This window comes from Dermacentor variabilis, chromosome 11, assembly GCF_050947875.1.
Source record: "Dermacentor variabilis isolate Ectoservices chromosome 11, ASM5094787v1, whole genome shotgun sequence".
Lineage (NCBI taxonomy): Eukaryota > Metazoa > Arthropoda > Arachnida > Ixodida > Ixodidae > Dermacentor > Dermacentor variabilis.
In genome coordinates, this window is record NC_134578.1 from 18,031,167 (window position 1) to 18,052,581 (window position 21,415).

At 47.6% G+C, this 21,415-nt stretch overlaps 1 protein-coding gene across 5 annotated transcripts in view; it reads right to left on the bottom strand.

The window, feature by feature from the left end:
• The window catches only part of rdgA (retinal degeneration A), a 442,041-nt gene that overhangs the window by 137,217 nt on the left and 283,409 nt on the right, over window positions 1-21,415 (bottom strand). The window lies entirely within an intron of this gene.

Below are 21,415 nucleotides of genomic sequence, written 5' to 3' on the forward strand. Positions count from 1 at the left end.
TCACGCACGACATTGCTTTGAATGAAAAAAAGAAAATAATAAGAGTTGATATTCCGTCGCTGTTTAGCTGATCAGTATGGATGAAGAAGCTCAGTTGCCCGACATTTGCTGCTGATAAGGTCTATGGGCTCTTTCCGCTTCCCATTTCCGACTGCAAACTTTCCGTCGATATTCCGCTAAATCTAGCAGAATATTATTTTTTTTCTTTCTGGATTAGGATCGACAGATAGAGGGTTGAGACTATACGCCCCAATACATCACTGGTATGTCCTGGTTCTTTCCTTAGTCGGCGAAGAAAAAGTCAACTTAGAGCGCTGCGACAGCCGTTTACTACCGAGATTATAAGCTGAGAGGCATGAACAATTCGAGATAGCGTGGTCTTCAGTCCAGCCAAGACAAGACCAAAGTGTGCCGCATAGTCACATGAGTTGGACGCTTGCTTTTCTGCGCTACAGCAATTATATTCTTGGTAAGCGTGCAGGAAACAATCACATTTTGCAGTATTTGTTATGACGTATGGGCTTTCTTTCTCGATTGAATTAGGCTTCACTAGAACGCAATAGATATTGTTGGCGTAAAGCCTTTCTTTGATATCCTTTTCGCTTGTTTTGCTCCATTGCAAGAAAGCGCACTAACTATTTCTAGTGAGTGCTTGTTACGTACATACGTACGTGCAGGTTGGTATTGCCATTTATGCGCACTGTTTTGCCTAATGTTTAATATGTGCAATATATTTTTTTCGCTGTTATTACATCAGTTACTGTTAACAATCCCTTAAGTTTATTTTTCTTATGTAGTACACATATAATATTTCGGCTGTTACTTGTTGCTCGCATCGAATTTAAGGGAGCAGGGCCCATCGAGCTGTTTCCAGAATCATTTACCTATATCCTCTTCATGTAAATATGGAAGCAAAATAAAGAACGTAGGGCGAAGCCTATACGCCCTTAAAGGAGTTTCCAGTACTCTCTTTGTCCCTTACCTTTACACCGTCAAACTTTGTACACTCTTTGTAGCTTACGTTGTAACCGAATAGGACTCGTCATCTGCCTTGCGTACGTTTCCTCTAAGACTCAGCGCTTGCTACTTGGAACGCTACGTCCCGTTACGTCACGCTACGTCCTGCAGCTCGTGATCCGAAGATATACCGGCAGTGCAGCGGTAAGTAAAGGGACAACGCGCGATATCGATGACGATTAGTGTTGGCTGACAAAAGACACCCCAAGGGGTGTAAATTATATTCGTTAAAATGAAGTTAACTATTTCTAACCCGGCTTCATTGCAAAGCAGGCAAGTGCAAACGCGCACACTGCCTGCTGGTTTAACTTTGTCATATTAGGAAACAGCAGTTTCTGCGATACCTCGCCTGTTTCTTCGAAGTGCCCAAGAATAAGAAAAAAGGAACATGTGATGCCGATAATGAATAAAGAGCAGCTGCGTTTCTTCTCGAGACTGCCAATTCGCTAAAATCTGTGAAAGCGGGAATTTTGTTTAAAAGAGCAAAATTTCGATGAGACAGCAAAGTTGACGCAGATTCTTCGCTACGACATGGGTTTGATCCCCTATTGATCCAAAAAATAGAAGCACTTAAGCTAAGCAAGGAAGAGCAATAAGATTTACACACTCGTGCCTTAAATCCTCGAGAACCTCGGCGAGTGGCCATAATCTAAGTAATGATTACGATCCCTTTCCAGACCAATGAAAGGCAAGACATTGGCGTAGTCAACCTTAGAACTTAGGCGCTTCCCCCCTTTTTTTGTTTCTTTCTTTTTCTTTTTGCAAGAGCGATGAAACATCGTTCTGTTCAGGCACTTACACGGGCTTCGTTAAGGAGACATCGGCAGTCTGCGCCCCCCCCCCCTTGATTTAGTTAGGAAGATCCCCACTTTCACTAACTAGGGAATGGACTACTGTAACGCGGTGAATGAAAGAAAAGCCTAACATCGTCTTGCTTTTTTGTGATGGACGGACTTCCCTGCAGCTGCTCTAAGTCGTGCCGCTCGGAACTGCATGACTTGGAGCGACAGAAAGCCGAGTGGTGTTGGTAATGATTTCTATAGTTTGAAAGTTTAGCGTATAGAGCACAAGCACAAGGGGAACAAAAGGAAGAACACAAACAATGACTATCATCTGAAAGGCCGCGTGGTGGCCGCAATATAATGAAGACACACACACATAAAAAAAGAAGACAGAGACTTTGCGCACTCTGCGCATTGGTTGAAAGGTTAGACGTAGTAAACAGAGGTACAGGAAAGTAGTCATTGATGTTTGCTTTCTGTCTAGTCTTTCTGTCGTGCCTTATTCGCTGCGCAGCGGATAGTCGTACTGAATATTTGATTTATTGATAAACTGCAGATGTAAGCCATGCCCTCCCCCCCCCCCTCCACAATTTTCATACTGCCACTCAAGCGAACAAACTTTTGAACATCGTAAAACAAAAACCCCTGCGAAAGAACAAAACAAATGCTTCTCGTTAGAAGGGGTAAGTGAGCCTCTTTTATATGACTCGATTTTCCAGTGCTCTATAACTTCTATCTGCGTGTGCATAAAAAAGACTTAACCACGGGTTAGTACAAGAGATGTACAAAACTGAGCCGAACGTTGGACAGACAATTGCTGCCCAGCCAAACAAAAGGTTTAGCCAACACTAACTTTGTTTTTGTTCTTTTAGAGAACACGACCCGACAAAAGATGCGCTGGTTGATATTCATTCTTTTTATCCTTTAACCCCTCCGCCAGGGTAGGGCATGGCGAACCGGACTGCCTTGTTGACCTTTCTGCCTTTCCTTCTCGGTCACCGAGGCGCGAAGTCCCATTTTCGAGTTGCTACTCGGAGTAGCCTGTTTTGACTTTACAAATCCCTCCTTTCCGTTTCGTCGGTCCACAGTGCTACTACACGCCCACGTAATACCACCCTGTCGCTGCCAGACAAACGAACGACAATCTCGATCGAATACCGAGGGCGGAAAGACAAAAAATAGCATCACCTAAGAAAAAGGAAAAAAAGAAAGGAAAATTCAAAGAAAGGCAGAAGCCTTTCACCCATCGAGAAGTCTCTGCGCGAAAGTTACGCTACACGGGGCCCTTCGCGTTCACATACCGCGCTATGTTCGATCTTGCACAGTTAATGAACACGAGCAACATCTACAACACGAACTCCACGATGAACGTGCGCACACACGCGTGTCTACAGGTTTAAAATATATACAGAGGCACGCACAAGGGAGTGGACCTGCATACGACGTCCCACTGCCCATTCGTTCGAAGAGCGTGCGCCGAAATAATTAGCGCCTTCTCTACTCGCTTAGACTAGGAAGCCCGGATCGGAGTTCACTTTATGTGAATACCAATGACGTTTCTGTCTTTGTCTGCCATTTCTCTCCCGAAACTTGGAGCAGTCTAAAAGACAAGGAAGATCTCGAAATTGAATTACGATAGTCGGCAAAACTATTGCACTTGGGTGCCTTGGAGAAGAGCCGACTGAAAGTGGGACACCGGAGAACGGAACAAAGCGGAAAAAATTAGCTGTGATGCCGAGGAAGAGGAATGACATGTCCACTTGGCTTCTCTTGCACTCGCGTCTCAGTTCGCCGAGAAAAAAAAAAGAGAGAAAGAAGTTTGGCTCTACCTTTTCTGATATTGCGAGATAAAGGAAGTGGAACGCTTAGAAGAAAACTAAGGGTCAGTGCTTCGTAAGGATTCACTTTTTTTCTACGATACTATTCTAGTCTTCTCTTTATTCCTACAACGCAAAAAGACGAAGATAAAAGCACGAACAAGAAAAATGGCGTTGAAACCCATCCCACGATGAATGTTGACGGTAATGCGAATAGCCATTAAAATAACAACGTAGCGACTCCTCGCCGTGCCAACGCCGACACGAGTCCTTCTGGACACGCAGCGCAATTAAGCAGTGCCCCCGAGAAATGTGCGCGTGACGTGTATATATATATATATATATATATATATATATATATATATATATATATATATAGTCAGGGAAGAGTGCCTCAATATACTGTAGAAGTGCTGCTTGCTGCACTGTATAGTAAGTTACACCCTTAAAAGTGAAAAAGGGACTAAATGTGTCTATAACTCACACCCTACGGATGTGAGTTATAGACACATTTACACCGTTTTTTACTTTTAACGGTGTCAAGTATTTTACAGTGTGGGCTGTCTCAAGTGTTCTCAATGTACATGCCGTTGGTTGGATTCCGCCCAACAGGGGAGAAACTTAAAGAATTTCTTTCTTTTTTTTTAATTGAAGATCGGCACACAGCCAGTGGCATACATTCATTGACCCAAGTTTGCGTCAGAGAGATGCGTTAAACATCTGCAAGCTCCCACCCGGTGGCACCTACTCAAGTTGACAAGTTGGCATCAAAGAGATTCATTTAAGACTCGCACCTATGCACAGCGGCGCATGTACAGGCGCCGACAAAAGTGGTATACTCCACGCAGTCAACGCAGCGGGAGCCGGAGCAACGGCAAACTGCATCGCAGCGACATCTACAGGCAGCATCTGGGATCGTGTCCGCCGATAATAAATGGCACCCATTGACTGTCTCGATCCCAGATGCCGCCTGTAGATGGCGTCGCGATGCAGTGTGCCGCTGCTCCGGCTCCTGCTGCGTAGACTTTTGTCGGCGCCTGTACGTTGAACCAAGTTACCTTGAAAGAGGTTCGTTGAAGAGCGACCCGTGCCCTGTGGGACATACTTAGAGACCCATGCAAGCTGGCTTGAAAAAACAAGGCCAATCGAAGAGCGGCAAACACACAGCGGCACACATAGCGAAGTTGTCCAAGTTTGTCCGACGAGGTCGCGGGATCGAATCCCGGCCACGGCGGCCACATTTCGATGGAGGGGAAATACGAAAACACCCGCGTACTTAGATTTAGTTGCGCGTTAAAGAACACCTGGTGATCGAAATTTCCGGGGTCCTACACTACGGCGTACCTCATAATCAGAAAGTGGTTTTGGCACGTAAAAGCCCCATAATTTATTAAAAAAGTTTGTCCGACAGCTGCTTTCGAGAACGTTTCCCCCATAGCACAGCAACCCGACGCTGTGTCAAGGTGTGCCGCCGCGCATACCCATAATATTGGCTTGTCACCATCACCGCCACCACAATCTAAAAAAAAAAATAATATACTCAGTGTCCTTCCGCTCTGTGAAGAAGGGTGACGAGCGAAGCTGTGTGTGTGGGCCCCTTAATGGCGAACTGGACCTCTGGCGCGGGTCGGCCCGGCATTGCACAATCTTCGGGATCGGCGCACGTATGGGGAGTGCTTAACGCCTGCTCCACCTCCGCCGTGGGTCGGGCCGGCATTGCACTCTCTTCGGGGCTTTGTGTCTACAGACGAACACGATCCTGGGGGAACTAGCCCTGAACGGCTTCGCTGTAAAACACTCCGGCGACAAATTAAGAAACGGCTGTAACCCGTCTTCTCTGGACCGAAACAAAGTTACTTCACTCACTCACTCACAGCTGTAACCTAACGGTCAAACACCCTAGAGAACAACGTAGACGCATTTCCATTTCTTCTTTGCTTTTCTATCATCCCTTATTGCAGACTGGCCGATCGCGGTGTTTGGGAGCTCTGGGCGCCTGTTAACCAACGAGAAATGCGGAAAAATCAACCCAGGAAAGGGAAAATAATTCTCAGAAAATACGAGATCCAGAATGAAAAAAAAAAACAAAGACAAGCGAGATGAAACAAAGTAATGATGCGCAGTTACTTCCAGAAATAATAATGCCATATCCAGTAAATTTCCAATGGGAAAGCGTAGAGAAAATGCGCAGTGTCTACGTCATGCGAGCCGGTATTTGTCCAACCGGGAGTTAGGGCACATGCTTCGCACACGCTTTGTTTTTGTTACTTACCGTCATTTTTGAACGGCGGCAAAAGAAAAAGGAAGAGCAAAGTGCGATTTCAACCATCGGTGCCATCAGAAGAGAAAGAAAAAGTATGACGAAGGAATAATGATTTTACTCTGCCGTTCTTTTCTCGTTTCGATGTATCGAAGAAGATAGCGAAGAAACCGGACCGACGGCAATGCGTACATGCACAGCAGACATGCCTAAAGTAATGATAATAAATAAATTGATTAAAAAAGAAACGAAGAACATATATATATACGGATAGCGCGGAGACGAAGTGTGGGTAGACAGTGTTCTTGGCTCAAACAAAGCGTAGGTCGTAATCAAGCGAGCACGACAGCACGTGGTGCTGAAAAGTGGAGCAGACAAAAAAAAATAAAGAAATAAAAAATATTTAAAAAGATATATAAAGAAGGTTGCCCGTTCACGAACGTGAAATTGCGTTCGAGTGCTTGTTCACTTTTAAATGTTCAATTGTTTTATTTATTCTTGTTCACTCGCTCACACGCACCTATCAGTACACGCGCAGCGAAAAGAAAAGAATGGATGACGCAAAACGTAGTGAAAGGAATTTTCTCCCACGAGCGAAGAGTACAAAACGTTCTGATTTATTATTCTTTCTTTTTGTTGTTAATGAAGGCGGGGGGGAAATGGTAGGTGGCGTAGGCGTATATCAAGTTTCACGGCAGTAATCATCGCCATTGTCGAGAAAAAGAAAATATTCGCAAACGTTTTAATAGGGAGAACGTCCCACGCATTTTTTTTTTTAGGTTCTTCTTCGCGTAAGCAAACGAATATTTCCAACGTTTATTCTGGTCTCGGGTATGCAGTGTCGTTTTCCGGCGATACGACGTTAGTAATTTATTTTCCCGTTGTAAAATTTTCCTTCTTTTCGGGGTTTCGGGATCGGGAGGTTCTGTTTTATCTTGCGCTTCCTGCTTCGTCATCTTTTCGATGCGCGATTTGCAATTTCAGCCGCTGCTGCGCCGCTCGGTTTCGGCGGCAGCGTCCATTGGCGTTTACGCTGCAGTTCGCTCCCGAAGCGCTGAACGACGATACGAACAATGCCCGGAACGCAGGCGTCAGCTACGCATCACCTCCCGGATGAGCGCGTTGATTTGAGCGCGCAGTTCTGTATGCGCATCTCAAAGGGAACACGGTATAGGCTATCCCTGTGAAAACCTTCACCCCGACATGATTGTACAGCGAATGCGGTGCTCTTTTGTGGAGCGAGAGGTCCTTGGTTCGATTCCAGACGGCAAGAGCGCAAGGAATAAACGCTTTCTGCTGATGCCGGAATTCAATATAAATAAATAAATAAATAAATTTATGAGAAAGAGAAAACACTCCTGAATTGACATGTAAGTGCAATTTAATGAGTCCCCTACCGTTGATACAAGCTCTGCGACGCGAACTCGACCAATAAATTGGACGGGGTCACTTTACCCTTTATTTGACCATTGAGTACGCCCCCCAGCCATTCACCATCCCTCCAGCAATCAATCGCTCACTGAATCTTTCAGTCCATAAATTAATCAGTGAGTCAGTCATCCAAGTTAGCTGACTGACTCGTCGGTGACTGAATCACCAATCGATCTGTCAGTCTGTACACATGTGAGCTGATCAGTTAGTGACTCAGCCAGCGACAATAAAGTAATAGACAAAGAATAACCGACCAGTCATCAATCAATCAATCAATCAATCAATCAATCAATCAATCAATCAATCAATCAATCAATCAATCAATCAATCAATCAATCAATCAATCAATCAATCAATCAATCAATGATACTTACTGAAGGTTTATTGTAGTCTATAGTATGTTATCTGGCACACTTCTGCGCATAAAAAGACAAATCTGGGGCGCAATAGAAATTCGGTTGTAAATTAGTGCTTGCAATGTGTTTTTGTGTAACTTGTCTCCGTCCCAGTCACGCTGCCTGCTCACCAAACGTGAAGCTTCTCGACCAAATTAACTTTATATTGCAATTTTTTACAGTTGCCCAACCTGCCATACTTGTAAGTAATGATGTCCAAGGTACTCATAGCTTACTGATACTTACTGGCGGCGAAATGGACATATCGTGCTTTTAAACATACAAGTACTTATGACAAGAATTAAAAGAAGCACGTCGACCAAGTAACTAACCCAACGGAGCATTAACGACGTACGCAAAGGCAGATTGGAGAGCGAGATTATGTATATGTGTAGCTTTACGTATATGCATGTATATGTACAGTATGTAAAGTAGGTTGAGCTTAGATTTGAGCTGCTGGTCGGGAGATATATTCGCCGGCACCTATTTGATCATGTGCGGAGCAATCGAGCCGATAACTTGTCGCTGGAGAAATGAACAAAGGAGTTAGTTACGCGTTACAACTCACGGGTATGGCTGCATATCGCTTGGGAATGTCAATAAACGCGACAGCTAAATATTTAACAAACGTACGAGCGATCGATGCTGACTACTTTTTCGTGCAGTGAACTCCACGTGTCGGTAAAGCCTGTAAGGAGGACGTCTTTTCATCATCAAGAAGAGCCGTCATATGCCCATTGATATTTAGAGTGTTTGGTTATTGAAACAGCCAGTGAAAATTTCACGGGCTTCAGCGTTCCCAGCATAGTCATGCTGTATGGATTGCCACGCGCACTTAAAATTAAGGTAACAAAAATAAAACAACACAAAACGCGGTTACACTATTCTTTTTTGTAATGCCTTCGATATTGCTTTTGTGAATTATCGCGTATCACTTGAAACCTCGCCGCATTTACTTTTAAACATTCATCTTCCGTGCTCATTATTCTTCCTGTTTAAAAGCGGACGAAGGTAGATGCGCAACATGTTAATGTTGTCGCATAAGTATTAGCGGGATTGAGCAAGAAATGCGATACACTGCCGCCGTGTTAATGTGAACGCGCTTGAGAAGACACGGGTACAGTGGGAGGAATCGCTCAGAATTTAGTGACGCGTTTGAAACCTTTCTTTGTTTAATAAAACCAAATACTTAGCACTCCCAGTCACTGTGAGAACTCCATTAGACACCTTCACCGCCTTTGATGTATCAGTTGCTCGTTCTTTGCGTGCGTTTGTCATCCTTTATTCAGAAAATTAGCGCCGTTATTCAAGGAGCAGGCGTGACCGACTGTGATCGCGCGCGTGTCTTCTTATCTTTCTACTTCCCTCGTACCTCGGCGTAGGGTAGCAAACCAGATTTTCTGTTTTGGCTAACCTCAATGCCCTTTTTTTCGTTAACCTCTCTCTCTCTCTCTCTCTCTCTCTCTCTCTCATTTGCTGCTTTGTTGACCTCTGCCGAAAAATAGCAGTACCCACAGAGCGGTCACCTCCACGCCGATGTCGGAAAAGCCCCATGTTCACTGGCGGGTCCAGCGGAAGGCTGTATGTCGCCTTCGAGAACATCAATGTTGCCGCATCCGTCGATCGTTTCTCCTGAATAGAGTGACTGATGGGAGTGATTTTGCCATTTCGCGGAGCTACTCCCTCAGCCTGCCGAACCGCGTTGCGGCAATCACGTCCTCCGCTGACTGTCCGTCGTTTATTACGGCCGAGGGACGTTCTCTTCGATCGGTCTTAAAGTACGAAACAGAACGCATAGCTCGCGTCAATTTTTCTTGCCGAGTGCGTCCACTGGTGTGCCGCTTTACCGTCTTCGAAACTACAACACCGGGCGCGAACGATGGTTGCTGGCGCTAGCTTAGACGTGGCTAACATGGTGCCGACGATGCCGCCGCAACGTTTTACAATTTTTTTTTTCACAAGCGTCTGGCGGCAGACATTTCGCGCATCATCTTTCACGCATGCCGCGTGCTATCCGAAGTCGTCTGTCAGGAAACGACTGCATAATTCCAGATTTCCGGCTAAAGAAACGTCACGAGTTTCTCCGATGTTTCCGCAATGCGCTTCACTTGCAGTTCCCCCCTTACATATTTCACGGTCATTCCGTAAAGTTTCACGTGTTGTGGGCGCCGCATTATTTCTTTCTTCTCGATACTGTCGTCGCGTAGAAGCGCAGACCTTACGTGCTTATAGAAGTAGCGTTCCCTTGTTTGTGCATACTGTGCACGTCATCGTGTTCCCGCTCCTTGCGTAACGCTGTGCTAATGACGACTGCTACGCTTTTTCCGTTGCTCCTCTGTTCCGTTAGCACTGTCTGCCATGAATAGACAGTTATAGGATAGTGTAGTGGTCATTACGTATGCTCAATGTAAGCAGTGTACTGAAATTTACGGTGTGCGTGATATGAATAATTGCGGCGTAACGTGCCTCCTTCTTTTGCCGTCATCGTAACCCACCTTGTTCCTCTTCCTTCCGCTCTTCCTCTTTCTCCAGCACAGAGTAGGTGGCCAGAAAAACGTACCTCAGGCCAACCTCTCTGCGTTTCTCCTTTCTCTTCCTCGCTCTCTTTTTTTTTTCTTTTGCGCTATGCGCCACGAATATCAAACTTGCTTCAATATAACGCTGACCCCATTCGCGGTGAACTCCTACGCATTGACAGCAGAGAAGAGAAGGAAGGCCTCCCGTGATCGCTGGCCTTGTGTCCTCACTGGCTCAAGGAAGTCCCCGACTGAGACCCGCACGAACATCCACTGTGCGGCAGCGGCCTTTTGCTCGCTTTCCCGGTGTACGGTTAGCGAGAAAAATGGTGACCGATGGAGTCCACTTCCCCTTTGAAGAGCCAAGACTGATGACTGCCCGCTCCGCGAGGCGTAGTTGATGGCCGAGCTCCTGGCGAGAAGTCTATAGTCCGGTCGCGGTCAAGAGCGGGCGTCTGCAGCTGATGGGGAGGAAGCATTCGCTTGGTGTGCATGTGTGTGGGTGTTTGTGAGTGGGCATGGGGGGGGGGCGAGGGTGTTGACGCGCGCGGACACCACCGTAGCGCATTCATTGTACGCAGTAGGGGAGCGGTCGTCGCGAGCAAGCCATCTCGCTTGACCGAAGCACAGTTCATTTCCGGACCCGTCTTGCGAACCGGAAGTTCGCTCGGCGCGGGTCGTTCTGTTTCGCTTCCTCGTTAAGAGGAACGCCTCCTTCGTGGAAACTGGCTTTGAACGACCGTTTGATCCGTGTGTTTTGCGAATTTGCTGCGTTCTGGTATGTGGGTGTGCGTGCGTGTGTGCGTGTGCGTGTGTGTGTGTGTTTAACAAAGAGGGGGTGTTCTTGAAGCTGGTTTCTCCTGAGTATATTGCTTCGTGCAGGGAAGCCAACTTTGAGCAGCGTATTTTAGGAAATTGCGCATGGTCGTCTATGTGTGAACAAATAGGTGCTGAAGCCGGCTTATCCTGGATAAATCTCATAGGGCGAAGAAGCCAGATTTGATCAGCGTACACCAGGGAAGTACACACGCCCAGACAGCAGTATCGACCTGCACGTCACTTGGGTGACGCGACTAAAACGCAAGGCGGCGCTGGTGTGATGAGGTGAAGTAATTATTCCAGTGTGGACGTTAGTATCTTCGCTACCTTTTAAAGGCATTAGCTTGATTTTGATACGTTTCACTGCTAAAAGGAATAGTTTCTTGGGCTTAACGTATTATTTCTGATTCGAGGTCCCGCGGAGAAAAGGTGAAGTTTTAATGCTCACGGAGAACTAAGGGCCTTGTGTATTTACACTATTGCATCATGTTTTTGAAGTGTCCAAATGTGGTTACACATCTTGCTGTGTTAATTAAGCAAGTCATGTTGCTGCTAACAACCTGTGTCGCGTTGAAAGAACAAGAGCATATGGTACAGAAGCAGGGAACGGCTAGCTAAAAGTTAGTTACGGCAGCAGCTTAGCTCGTGACCTGGGGAACGACTTTGTTCTCGTTTTTTTTTTACTCGAATGTGCACAGTCGGTAGTAATGTCAGTGCTGTTAGACTCGCATAATACGCACCCACTGAAAGATGTGTTGAAACGAGACTTTTCTGGCAGCACCAATTTCCCGATAAAGGCCCTGTGTTCCTCCCTAGTGGTACTCGGGAGTCGCACGCAAAACTGTCTTGATCTGCAATCTAATGTACTCTAATGCAGTCTAACGCAGCCTAACGCCCCTAATGCAAACCATGACGTACCCAAATTTGCAAGTGCACCGAACCGATGCACACACAAACACACACCGAACCAAACAGGCAGAGGCAAACACGCACAAATACACGCAAACTCACGCACTTATGTCCCACTGCACCAAATTTGCGAGATCTGCATCACGTTAAGCCCACGTCTAGGGTGACATACGGCACTGGAGATGGGAGCTCACAAAGGCGATCTTTACACCTGGTGAAACATTCACGAAGCTCCGGCCACCGGAGACTTATGTGCAGGCCGGAACCTTCGTCGCAGCGTTGAACGAATAACGAGACAGCGGAAGATCGAGTGGGCAATATAACAACAACAACAACCCCCAAAAAGAAAGTTAACGCAGCAGACGCTCGCAGAAAAGACAAGTTTCGAAAGAAAAGCAAACTAACAATGACTGAGAGAAAGAGAGAGAGATCATATCAAGCATTTGAGAGCTTCGAGTTGAAGGCGTAATCAGGCGGGAAAGGGAGCAGCGGCACAAAACAAGTCACAGTGGAGGACATTGGAGACAACAGCCAGATAGGGACAGGAAAAGGGGAAAGAGAGCTCGAGCGAAGAGGGACTCAAAGGGGGGACAAAAAGTAAAAATAGGGAGATAAAAAGAACGTAGTAAGGAAGCTTGAGGCTTTCGAGAGAACCGCACAGGGAAGGCGCATTGCGTATGCAGCGGGGACGTTGTGCGTGCGTACGTGAGCTCTCATCACAGCACGACGCTTCTGGAATGAGCTCGCGTGGACGTGGGGCTGAAGAGGGTGGTCTGTGGAATGCCGGACGGACGAAGAGTAAGTGGGCACAGGAAGCGGGAGAGAAGGAGAGGAAGCACGTGACTGGGACAACTGCACGCTGGGGCAGCGGGTTGCGAAGTACAAAACAAGGAAGGGAAGAGAGGGGCGAGGTAGAGGGGCGGTCGGCAGCTCTTTTCCGCCGCGAACCTCCGCTAATAATTCAAGAGGTCCGAGCTTGAATTATGCAGCGGCGGCCGTCACCGCGTAGTGGCGCTGTCACTGCAGTGGACCACTTTCTCTCACGGTTTTGTATATATCTATGGCGGGGACACAGGCAGCCGGCAGGGCCAGCTCTCCGACTATACGCGCCGAGTTCCTCTGCATTCGTGGCACTCTCGTCGCAGGAAAGTGGGCTTCGCCGCAATATACGCGTGCATTACAGCGAGCGCTAGTTGGTGAAGGAAACAGAGATTGTGAGTGTGATCCACTCGGAAAAGCTAACGCAGAACACGCGCCGCTGAAAAAAGCAGGGGCTGTAAGGAAAACGGAACTTGAAAGAAACAAACAAAAAGAAAAAAAAAACTGTTTTGCATGTCCCTTCCTCTTTCACATTGTTTGCGCGCAAGAAAGAAGGACAGGGTGGGCAGGAGTGGGAGAGAGAGCAATGTCGCCGTCGTCTGCAACTCGTGTGTGCCGTTCTCATTTGCTGCAGCCGACCTGCGTTGCTTGGCACTCCGTGAAAGTATTCGTCTGCTGTCTCTCCACCTGTGTTTGCGTGCATGTGCGAGTGCGTTCGTGCGTGTGTGCTGTGTGTGTGTGTGTGTGTGTGTGTGTGAACGTGTGCGAGTGAGTTTGTGCGTGTGCCGGTGTTGCGTTCGGTGAAGCGAATTGTTGCACAAGTTAGTGGATTATTCTCGAACGCGCGCCCAAGTCCCCACGTGCACACATACGTGCAGGAGACAGACGGCGCCGCGCGCCGTCTGCCTCTTCTGCTCGTCCGCGCACCGCGCTGAGGGTTGTTTGTGCGTTTGATAATGCGCGTACGTAAGGGTTCAGGGCCGGCGAGCGTTTATAATCCGTCTCGCTCTCTCACGTTTAGTTCCCGCGTCCTGCAGGAGAAACTGTAAGTGTACTGCTCTTTCCGCTTACGTTATTTGTGTTGCATGCGGCCTTCTGTCCTTTCCCGTGACGCAGTTCGTTACGCGCGGTTCGTGCGGGCTGCACTGTACCGTGATATCCCAACGGGGATAAAAATGCGGGCGTGTAATGACTCAAAAGTAAAAAAACGGCGTCCTTTTATGATTTCTGTGCGCAGTTGCCGACGACGGGTTCGTTGCGCATGCTGAAAGGTCAAAGTGACGGGCCTGAAGTCGTGCGCTTGGGGAATCGGAGCATAATATGAAGACCTCGCGGTACGGCGCGAATAACTTTGCAGAGTTTAGCATCGCTTTGAATGTGACGTCTGCACCATGAGTAATGCTCAGCATACATTCGTCACGGCGACGGGTGTTGTGGCGTTCTTGGCAATATTATCCGCAACAAGTCGTCATTGGAGATGTGTCTACTTCTCTCTGTATCTAGATTATTGTACGTAAGTACATATGTACGGAATTTATGTATATGCATGTGTGTGCCGACCCTCTCTAGAGACGCACCACTTGTAGTAAGTGCTGTCATTCACATTCGAACGTATACGCATTTCTTTGCGTACAAGAATGTCAATAAACTGCTCGCTCAGACTTGTAACGCACGAGAAGAGTAGCCGGTAAGTTTGAATAAAGGCAACTGGCCCGGCGGTGTAAACTACCGCTACGATGTTGCCCACCTTTTTTTTTTATTACGCCTGCTCCTAGAGGGCGCTCGGATTCCGCACAGAGCCCTGTGACCATGCCCTGGAGGGCGCTCAACGTCCACGCTGAAAAGGCCCTCACCTATCGTCGTCCATATTTTGTAAGCTATGCACACGCTTCTGGATCACTCTCTATGACTTATTTTTATTTTATTGCGATATTAACTACAGAGACACTCCAGGCTAACAGCCGCCATCGGCGTCGCCGTGAGGTTCCGCATAAAGACCAGGCGCGATAAGATCTTATATCGCAATATCGCGTCCCGCATGCTGTATGTGCGAGGGTGGGCTGAGAAGGATGGCGGACTGACGTGAACCGCCTTCACGCTCACCCAGTGTTGTGCGTGCAAGAGTGGGGTAGGGGGAGGCGAGCGCGCGGTAACGTGAGCAAGCGCACTAGGCTGGGGGGGGGGGGGTGCAGGTGAGCGTGCGTCTTCTCTTTAAGCCCGGCCGCGGCTGCGCTTGACGCGTCTCTGAGCGCACAGGCGGCTCGCGCGCTCTATCTCGGGGTAATCCGGGGCGCGAGCAAAGCTGGGCAGCGCCGAGATAGCGTGTCTTTCCTTGTGTGCTGTTTTCCCGCACTCCTAGCGTTGGAGGTGGCGTAATCTCAAGTCTCGGAGACGCGTCGAAGCGCGAGGTAGCACGAAGCGTTCGTTCCCCTCCTCGCTCTACATGACGCCAGTGTTGCGACAGTGGGTGTTTGCGGTTATCGCATGAAATCTGGTCGCGTGTGCAAGAAAACGCGTGACACCGTGCTATGTTAACTGAATTAGAGCGAATGTTTGCTGTAATTTACACGGCCGATAAAATTACGAACAATGCTTCGAGAAAGTACTAAGTTTGACGCTTTGCTATCGATGTCAATGGTTCGCTTTTCAGGCGAAACTAAGATATTTTTGTATGTGCGTGTCGCGCATCGTAGCACCTTTTCTTATATTCTGGAGTTTTACGTGCTAAAGCGTCAACGATCGGATTATCGTGCACACCGTATTGGGGCACTAGAGAAAAATTTCGACTACATGTGGTCATTTCATCGCGCACGCAAATCACGGTACACGAGCGTCTTTTCATTCCGTCCCCATCGGAACACGGTCCCCGCGGTGAGAGGTCGAACCCACGACATCGTGCTCAGCAGTGCAACGCTATATCCGCATTGCGTTTTATTCAGTAGTATCGTCTACCACGCTTGTTGATCGGGCCTGTCGGCGAAGAACGAACCGTGCAACGTTATGAGACAGGACGACAGCAGTGCGGATGATTAGTGAGGGAACTGGGTTGGCGATGTTGTGGATAAGATTAACAGGAAAGAAATATTTTGCGAGGCAGACTATGCATTTCATAGTGCCCATAATTGATGGTCTATTAGAGCTACTGAATGGCTGCCAGGGGGAGGGAGTCGCAGTCGAAAGCGGCAGAAAACTAAGTGGTGTGAGTGAGGTCAGTGGTTTGGTTAGTTGCTTGTGCACGATTCGAAACGTGACACCGCTTGACTTTGGACTACGACAAACTGAAGAGCACACAAGGTCAAGTGCCTGACGTTACCTGTTTTTAAAATCATCCTCGCCCAAAGCTGCGCTATTACATTTGGAATCATGTGAGTGCGATAGAGAGAGAGAGAGAGCGATAAATGAAAGTCAGGGAGGTCAACCAGGGCTGATCCCTGCACTGGGGGGAGGGAAAAAGGGGAGGGGAAGATGAAGTTATGGAAGTTGCAGGCGCATGACGCAATCAGCTGGCGCGAGACAGGGACAATGGGAAATCGCTGGTAGAGTATAAGGCCTTCGTCTTGTGGCGGACATCGCTAATAAACGCTAACAGTTGAGTGACCGCACGCCCGAACTGAAGCGAAGCGAGTGGCATTTGTTTTCTTTTCGGCGGCGACGACGTGATGTGTCAGCGTTCGCAGCGTTGCGAACTTGCGCGACTCCTCCCCCCCCGCCCCGCCCCCCGAATGCTTGGGCTCGGCTAAACGGAAGCCCACATTCACTCGCGCCGGTGCGCTTGCAACCGTCACGCTGTAACGGCTCTTCGGGCCGATTGTGGCCGCCCTAATGAGTCGCCGCTCGTTTGAAGTGGCAGTCGGGGGGGGGGGGGGGAGTGCGGTGATTAGTGGCTGCACGGACGAGAGGAAATGAACGCGCAGCCACGAAAGGAACGCGCACTACTGAGTGGCGAGAGAAACAATGCGGCCCCGAAAGGGCATGGTGCGGGCGCCAACGTGAAAAGCTTTGCGTGTTTACCGTGGTGGTACCGGGTGCCCCGGCCAACACCAAGCAAGCCTGAAACAAAAAGGGAGAAAGCGAGGCCTTCCGTGCCAGCGACACCAACTTGTGCGCTGTTAGCGACCTCCTTGGAGAAGCCACCAACGTTTCGGTGCTCTCAGTTATTGAGCAATAAGCACCAAATAAACAAATTTAAATTGCTAACTTCGTGGCGACTATGTCAATGCGCTGTCAATACAAATACATTGTCAATACAATACAATACAAATTCGAAAACACCGCAGTTGTTGTCGACGCGGTACAGCACTTGCGCGTAGCTTTTACAAGCGTGCTTAAGGTAACGCTGTGTGCTGGGCGGGAGGTCGAGGGTTCGATCGCGGCTGCAATAGACACCTTCCGAATGGGGTGGAAATTGAAAAAAAGAAAGAACTCGTGTACCATGCAATGGGTGCTCGTTAAAGAAGCCCAGGTGGTCAAAATTAACCCTGAGGCAAGCACGGAGTACAGCATAATGAGACCGTGGTTTTGGCACGTCTGACACGAGAAACTCATTTTATGGGTAAGCACGAGAAATTTCAAGCACTTGAGTTTAATCACATTGCGTAAAAAAAAAGAAAAAGCTTTAAAATAGTTTCAGCACGTCGTGTAAGGCTTGTGTGTGCATCGCATAGGCGCCACTGCGCAGCCCATAAAGAATGGTGGGAGTGAAACCGCATTCTTTTAAAGAATTAGGACAAAAAGAATACGCTACAAATAAAATATCTTATAATTTTGCTTGGGACGTAGAATTGTCCAACATTCTGAGGTATAATTTAATCAAGAACATAAAACTTGGTTTGAGAAAGTTTCGCGGTCGAATCGCATATCACTTGCTTAGTATATATGAATTTTGACAAGATAATAAGCAGCCTTAAAGTGCCCCTGCATATAACAGATTTCACAACACTTGCTTTTGCATAACTTCACGGAGACTCCTTACCAACCAGTGTACTCAATGTTTTCATGGTACCATCAATGCCTTCAAAAAATTATTTTTGCCTACTACTATTGAACACTCTGACGCTCAATGTCTTAATTTTAAGCACTTACTTTCATGTTATTTCAACCCTTAGTCCACCATAACTGTGTCGTCATTGTGCTTTACATTGAGTAGTTGTACTGTTATCTTCATGTTCTTTAGGAATTTGGAGTTCATTTTTGATTAAGTCGTTGACGGCACCTTGTTATAGATAACTGCATTTGGATAAATCGATGCACAGCTTTCTTCGATTTGAGTTCTTGCTCGTCGTTTCGCTCACAGATTTAAAACCATGTGCACCAACTTCTCTTGCTATTATTTCTTCCTTTGTATTGTTGTGAGCACAGTGACCCTTCCCCCCCCTCTCTTTATGTGATACCCCGTAAGGGGTTTTTAAAGCTCAATAAATACTGACGATGATATAACATACGTATACACAAATACATACGGAACATCGCGGCGACAGTGATACCCACGTGACGGTAAAAGCTCAGCTAGAGTGTCCTTATAATTGCTATCGCCTTGACGCCCTACTTTTGTTTGTGCTTTTCTGGCTAAAGAAGCCTCTTTTTAGAGTAAGAATTCATTTGTTTGCATTGTAAAAGCGTAATACATCGATAAAGCTGAAATTATAGTTCTCTCTAGGGTCTCTGTATTATCCTCGGAGGGTCATGGAGACGGCATTTTTAAGCTATACCTATAATTTCGATGCTCGTTGCTTGAGGTGCACCGACTTAAGAGACCGTTTATAGTGTCCCTCCCACACGCACTCAGTGCTTATTCTTTCTCTTTCTCTCTCTTTCTATTCCCCCTTTCTCCCACCCCCACTGTAAGGTAGCAAACCGGGTGCTCGTCTGGTTGACCTCCCTGCCTTTCCTGTCCTAGCTGTCTCTCTTTCTCTCGTTGCTAGTTAGTGCAGCTTCAAGGCTTGATGTTGTTTTGATTCAATAGTTCAGTTTGCGGGGCTTAAATCTTTACCTTCACATGCGTGGAGCTTCGTAGACAAGTGTCAGTGACCTTGTCATTATTCGAACCGTTTCCCTACACTTGCATTTATTTACGAGTCAGTACTTGTTCCATCCTGCGTGCTCTTTCCGTACTTTTTTTTTTTCCTCCGAATATGGCGCTGTCCTGCAGCTACTATATGTGCAGTTATTTATAAAACTGGTGCCTTAAATTCATATCGCGAGCAGCGGTGTCTGTGAGCTATAAGTTCATTCAGAAAAAAAAATTAAATTTCTAACAAGAATGCAACAACTATTAAAAAAAAAAAAGAACATAATATCTGCAACGTTACGCGAACGATGTTTCAAGCTTCTTGAATTGATATTCATACGCCAGTCCATTTTTATGCTTATTAAAACATTAGTCTCTTCCAACTCGATCGCTTCACCATTCTTCTGCATCCAATTATCTAATTTCTCTCCTCACGTAATTGTTTACCTCTTTTTTTTCTCCGCCACAGAAGCGGGCAACAAACATACGCCAGCTTTCTCCCCAAACGTATCGATAAAATCCTTCGGTAAATAAGAATGGATTTTCTCATCTAATCCTTAATCTTGTCACATGTCGGAAGGAAACCCGGAAGTACGTTGGCTCTCCCTGAGATTTAGTGGGGATTGCGCGGGATAAAGTTGGACGCTTCCTAAGCTCTCTATCGCTTGAGGTCGCTGGGACGCGACAATTCATTTGCTCATCTGGACAAGTGCGTAGTTTATATGTACACACGAACGCGCTGAAACGCATTCCCTGATTGTGCTTACCCAACACGTATGCACTTAAGGAGAGTGTAAATTAGAAGTTGGCGCTTCATTTGTTGGCGCTTAATTTATTGGGGCTCCGGCGCATTTGTTCTAATAAAAACGTGATCGGCGTTAAATATAACCAACGTTGGCGCAGTGCTCCCAGCGAGTTGATACGGGAGGCAGTAGAATCAAAGACGTGGGCAAGGCCGGGCATGATAACAGGGCGTGATATGCATCCTGGCAACGCTTGCAATGCTAAAGAGACAACGAAAGCTACAGAATAAGCGCGATATTCGGTCACGCGCCTCGAGTGTCAAATTGTAGTTCTTGTGTTGTCGTGACGGGATGGGTCCGTGATCACCGTGGCGCTGAAGACATTGCGCGTGTACTGGAGATGATGCGTCATGAGTTGACATACTCGGTGAATCGTAAGGTCGTGATGAGCAGGCAGTGAGCATGAGCAGATCAATGTCCTCCCAACGGTCAACTCTGCACTTGTCCGTTCAGTCGTCCAACCGCCTAAGCGTGCGCATACCCCGTGACACATTCACTCGCTCATCCACTCCATTTACTTTCTCACTTACCAGCCTGTTCACCTGTTCACCTGCTCACTCACTCACTCACTCACTCACTCACTCACTCACTCACTCACTCACTCACTCACTCACTCACTCACTCACTCACTCACTCACTCACTCACTCACTCACTCACTCACTCACTCACTCACTCACTCACTCACTCACTCACTCACTCTCTCGCTCACTCTCTCACTCACTCACTCACTCCCTCACTCACTCTCTCACTCACTCACTCACTCCCTCACTCTCTCACTCACTCACTCACTCGCAAGCGCAGACAGGCCTCGGCGCTTGATCGCCCACTTCGAGATTACGCGAATATTACATGTTAAAGAAAGTACTTAAGGAAACAGAAGATTTTCACGAAGCCCCGAGTAATCAGTACCTCCAAAAACGAGGAACAAGAAGAGCATTCTATGCCCTATTGCCAGCACACGTACACAACGTGCTTTAATATAAAGCGTAAGAGACAAACATCGCGGCGAGCCGTATGCGAAAAGCTAGAACAAAGCCCGAACAGCTGCTCCACGGCGAACGCGCAGAGGTACAACAGACAGCCTGCAGGACTCGACCCCGACACATCTTCCGCGAGAGCCAAGGGCTTCCCCATGGCAACGAACCACGAACGCATCACATGCGTAGCCGATCGCGGCGTCGAACACACGCGGACGCCCGGGTCAGCGGTAAGATTTATCATCGTACTTTACGGGTTCAGCGCTCTCCCTCCGGCGACGTTTCTTGGGAGGAGGGACGTTAGTCTTCCTTCGAAGCGTCTCCTACACGAAATTTCCCGCCCTTCTGGACCGTTGTTTTGCTTATCAAGGCTTCGTCGGAGGCCCCGACGCGATCTTCTTACAGCCCCGCTCACGACAGCACGCGCCGTTTGCTGCACAAGACGTGTCTTTGCGCCCGGCAGTCAAGAACAACAACAGCAACAACGCCAAGAAAGAAAGTGGCCGTGCGAGGGTGACCGCATAACACCTCAGCCTGCGCGTGCTTTCGAGACAGAAAATACGGCGGCCGCGGCGCCACACCAGCGCGTCGTAAAATTCAACTGGCCGCGACAAATACCATCAACTCCTTTCCACCCAATCTCGTGCTCGCATCATTTAGGCTTATTTCCCGTTTTTTCAAGCAAGGTTGCAGAGAAAGCTTTAGTTGCCGCCTCTTTCTGTGCTTTTCTTTTAGTTACTGTCTTTTTTTTTCGTCGCGACCTTTTCTCCGAGAACGTGAAATCGCGTTCACGTCCCGCTGCGGTGGGAGGCTGACCCCAACAGCGCGGCAATAAAACGTGGACGTGGCATGGGGCTGGCGG